This window comes from Fukomys damarensis, unplaced genomic scaffold, assembly GCF_012274545.1.
Source record: "Fukomys damarensis isolate Sample0158 unplaced genomic scaffold, DMR_v1.0_HiC HiC_scaffold_37, whole genome shotgun sequence".
Taxonomy (NCBI): Eukaryota; Metazoa; Chordata; class Mammalia; order Rodentia; family Bathyergidae; genus Fukomys; species Fukomys damarensis.
Window position 1 is genome coordinate 51,650,153 of NW_022900949.1, and position 5,055 is coordinate 51,655,207.

Below are 5,055 nucleotides of genomic sequence, written 5' to 3' on the forward strand. Positions count from 1 at the left end.
ATTTGGGGCCCTAGGGCCTCAGGGAGGGCGGAGAAGGCCGCGGCCCGCGCGCGCCGTAAACAAGCTTCCCTGCGGCTGAGGAAAACGTGGGCCGGCGCGGCCTGGAAACCGGCCCAATTAACACACGCGTGAACTTCCTCCTAGTCTGCTTCTCCCTGTGAGCGTGAGCAGGGTCTATTTGTGCTGAACCTGGTTCATATGGCGCCGTGACCCGCCTTCTCCCCCCCCCCGGTGCCTGCCGCGCCTTTCCCCGTGGGTCTCCTGGTCCTTCCTATTGGCCGCGCCAAGCTGCCTCCCCAGGGGCTGTCGCGGGGAGGAACAGTCCTTGCGGACCTTCCCGGTCCTTTTGTGCCCATGGCGGAAGAATTCAGTGAAGGTACATAAGCAGTTGTGCAGAAGTATAGATAGAACTTATTGTAAAGTAGGTAGATACAGAGAGCGTGACACTTGAAAGTGCGGGAGAAGGCAGGCAGCACTACAAAGGGCATCGAGTTTGGGTGTCTTTTTATGCACACAGACTTTCTCTTGGGGTCAGAGGAACCAGGATAATAAGGATGTTTATCAACGTTTTTTTAGATGTTACTTAGGAATTATAAAATGTCTTCGTGTGCTATTCAGATTGTCGTTGTTCTTCGGGGCTTTATTCATGTAAGAAATTTATGAAAGAAACTTACAAAAGAAAGTTCCTTATTTAAACCAGGTCTCAGCCTAAGGTGGAGGGGCTTTAAAGAAAGTATCCTTTCCTGATATCATTGGACCACTATCTGTAGCAACCAGGAGTTCTGTATGCCTTGTTCTAGAAATAGAGGCCTTGTGTCTTTGGGACTGAGGCCAAATAAATAATTATAAATACATGATGCACTGAAGTTTTTGTTTCTTTACCTAACTGTAACTGTTTTGGACTCCGCCTTTTCCTCTCTGGCCAGTTAATATCTAACAGCTTGCTCAATACTGACCACCACATACACCCTAGGACCGTGATTTGCTTAATGGAGTCCCTCTCTGATGGCAAACATTCCGCTGGTTTTCAGTTTTTAGCTGTTACAAAAAGCAGTTCATTGAACCCTATTAGTGTTTTGTTGTTGCTGTTATTTTAAATGTTTTGCAGTGCAAGGGATTAAACTCAGTTTGCTCAGAGCCACAGTCCCCGCCCCTCCCCGTTTTTTGCATTACTAGGGATTGAGCCCCAGGCCTTTGCACTGAGCCAACCCCTCCTTGGTTTTGTTTGTTTTGTTTTGTTTTTTATTTTGAGACATGGCCTCCCAGGCTGGGTGCAAGCTTGTCAATCTTATCTTTTGAGTATGATTATTTGTTTAGAATGAGCCCCGCCTATATGCTTATAATACACATTCTGAAATGGCCCTTACAAAAGTAGTCTCATTTACGTTCTTCCTGTAAGTAGCATTTGGGAATACTTGGCTCAGGGAGCTTCTTGAGACTGCTGGTGGACCCTCCAAGGTCTTGCAAAGGACCTGGGCATGTGATACCCACACCTGTTAGGAGTCATGTGCCTAATCTTATGGCTGGCCTTACAGGAACTTTTGCTGAAAAGGTAACTTTAAGCATCTCAATAATTTTTAAAATGACTTAAACTGCATTGTCAGTTCAGTACATTTAAACCTAAATTAAATCAAAATTGAGGCTGGGTGTGAAAACAGTGGAAACCTTTTCATGTTTTTCAAGTCATGCACTAAACCATGGATATTGGGTTGATAAGAGATTTCAGATTATGTTGATAAGTAAATCAGGAGATGCTCAGAAATTTTCTTAAAGATGTAAAAAATTTCAAGTAACATATCCCTAGTGTGAACAAAATGTGTGTCCTGTCTTCTTTTTCACTTTAAAATCTCTTAAAAAGATTTAAAATTGTTTTTGCACTTTCCACTTTAATCACATAATCTTGAAAATTCAAGCTGTGTACAAGATTTTTAAATAACAGCAAGTTAATTCCTTTCTTCCAAGTTTTCATCCACAACCTTCTGGGGCCCTTCCTGTGTGGTCCATTCTGTTCTGTGCTGGCTCCCTTTACAAGGATGCTTCTATTGTGTCCTACAGTTGTCCTTTGGTCTTTCCAGTGTTCTCCACTCTGAGCTTAGAGCCAGTTCAGTGCCTGGCACATAAATGCCCAGTAACTGCTGGCGTCCTGGGTGAATTTAGAATATTATATGTACTTATTAAATTGAGTTGTAATTTAGACATCTAACTTGCATACCATAAAATTCACCCATTTAAAATATACAACTCATTTTTTGTATATGTTTTTGTTTCTTTCTTGTTGCTGGGACAAAATACCCAACACCCACAAGTTGAAGGAGGAAAGGTTTACTCTAGCTTATGGTTTGTAGAGGTTTCATTCCATAGTGGCTGGCTACAAGGCAGAGCAGCATGGCAGAGGAGCATGGCAGAAAAGAAACAGTCTGTGGCAGCACAGGAAGGAAACAGCATCAGTGAGCCTTCCTTTCCCTTTATATTCTATACAGGCTACAGCCTATTGGTTTGTGACACCTATACCCAAGGTGGAGCTTCTGTCTGCAGTAAATCCATTCAGCCACACCCAGAACTATGATAAACCAATTAGTGGGCTAATCCAGTACCACATACAGTATCACATGCCCATAATCCAGCCATGTCCCAAAAGATCACCTATGAGTGCATACGGCTTTGAGGGGACATCTAGATACAAGCCATAACAGTATAATAGTGAACTATTTCTTAGGTTATGGAGAATATGAATGTAACATAAATTTACCATTTCTAATGTACATTTCAGTGACATTAATTACATTCGTGGTGTTGTACATTTATCCTCGCTACTTTCAAAACTTTTTCAATACCTGAAATACAATCACTATATTCATTAAGTAGTAACTTCTCTTCCTCCTTTCCTGAATCCCTAGTAACCACTAACCTACTGTCTCTATGAATTTGCCTAGTCTAGATATTTAATATACGTGGAATTGTTACCATTGAAAAGGCCAATAATAGCTTAGGTTCTTGTGTATGATAAGAAAGCATTGCCAACTGTAAGTAGTATACAGTAAGCAGCTATATTTATTGAAGATCACGGGAAGTGCTCAGGGCTAGCCCTTGACAACAATACAGACAGAGAAAGGTGCTGGGGCAACAGAAAAGTATCCCGTACAGGTCAAAGGCAGCAATAGCAATAGGAAGAAAAGGAGACTGTAACTCAGGCTTTCAGAATTTAAAGGCCAGACTCCTTTGCGTTAGGTGCTTCCCACTGTATTTCCCATGGTGCCTATGGTCTTGTGCCTGTGCTCTCACCTAGGGCATCCTAGGGCATTGGTGATCTAGGCTTTTGTTACTCCCTACCTCTCTTAGGTTAATGGAAGCAGGAGTAACTGTAGGGAGCTGCTTAGAGTTACATGATGGGAGTGACTCACTCAGCTCCTTTGTTTCTAACAACTGTACTAGAATCAAACAGTATTCGTCCTTTTTTACTGGCATATTTTGCTTAGTATAATGCTTTCAAAGTTCATCCATGTTATATATCAGAATTACATTTCTGACATTATTTGATATAATATTTATATTTTGTTTTTTTTTCATTCTTGCATTGATAAAACACTTGGGCCTTTTGAATATTGGAATGAATAAGTATCTGAGTGCTTGCTTTCAGTACTTTGTACTGTATGTACTTAGGAGTGGAATATTTGGGTCATATGGTAATTCTCTGTTTAGGTTTTTTAAGAACTGTGTACTATTCTTTTTAGCAGTTGTACCACTAACATTCTTACCAGCAGTGAACATAGGTTTCAGTTTCTAACATCATTCTTTTGTTTTTATTATAATCATCAGTAGGGGTGAAGTTGTATCTCTTTGATTTACATTTCTTTCATGACTGATTGTGGTTTTTTTTTGTGTCTTTTTTGATCATTTGTGTATCTTTGAAGAAAAGTCTACTGAGGTCCTTAACCATTTTTAAATTGGGTTTTTTTATGCTAAGTTGTAGGAGTTTTCTGTATATTCTGAGATAATATTCTTATCAGATACATGATTTCCAAGGTTTTTAAATTCTGTATGTTCAAAAGTTTTAAATTGAAGTCCAAATTATAATTTTTTGGTTGTTGTTGCTGTGCTTTTGGTGTTATTCCTTGTAATCTTTTGCTAAATTGATGAAGAGTTTTGTGATTTTAGTTTCTTGGATCATTGATCCATTTTGAGGTAATATTTATATATAGTATGAGGTAGGAGTCCAACTACATTCTTTTGCTTATAGAAATCCAGTTGTCCTCATACCATCTGTTGAAGAGACTTCTTTTTCCACTGATAAAAGTTGGTACCATTGACAAATGCAACTGGCCATAGACATTTGGGTTTATTTCTGAATTTGCAGTTCTATCTTATTGTTCTATATCTATCTTTATATCAGCACCATTCTATTTTAGTTACTGTATCTTTGTGGTAAGTTTTAAAATTGAGAGGAGCATCTAGTTCCTAACTTGATCGAACACTAATTGAAATAAACAAATTCTTTAGGAAAAGGACCATATTCTTCATACTGCTGATAGCATCTAGGTGAACTGATGAGTGATTTTTGTTTTTCCTGACATAAATTGCCAAAACATATATCAGTCTATTAACAAATTACATTTATAACTATTGAGAGAATATGCTACATATGCTCTCCCACTTCTGAGCCAAGATAGCAATTCCAATTAAATTCTAAAGTTCGGAGATTGAAATGAAACATGTAAGATGACAGAAGTAACAAGACCAGTGAAACTCCTGGAATAAGAAAGGAGTGCCAAAGCAGGGCTTTTGCAGAGTTGGTTTTAGACATTTTTCTTAAACTTTACATGAGATTTGTTGATAGAGAGTACTCTTTAAGATGGTATCATGTGAGGCTGGGCATGGTGGCACACACCTGCAATCCCAGCACTTTGGAAGGCTGAGGCAGAAGGATCTCTGCAAGTTTGAGACCAGCCTGGGCTCCACAGTGAGTTCCAGGTCAGTCTCTACTACATAGTGAGACCTTGTCTCAAAAAAAAAAAAAAAAAAAAAAAGGGATCTTTGGGGAAATTTGTTTTTCATACA

General features: G+C 39.4%; 1 protein-coding gene across 2 annotated transcripts in view; it reads left to right on the top strand.

Annotated features, from left to right (window-relative positions):
* The first annotated feature begins 13 nt into the window (after nt 1-13).
* The window catches only part of Faim (Fas apoptotic inhibitory molecule), a 22,906-nt gene continuing 17,864 nt past the window's right edge, over nt 14-5,055 (top strand). The window contains exon 1 of one of the 2 annotated variants that reach the window (XM_010625583.3): nt 14-157. The gene's annotated coding sequence lies outside the window, so the exon portion shown is untranslated. Of the gene's footprint in view, nt 158-290; nt 377-5,055 lie in introns of those variants that run through there. The other variant, XM_010625582.3, reaches the window with a different exon arrangement.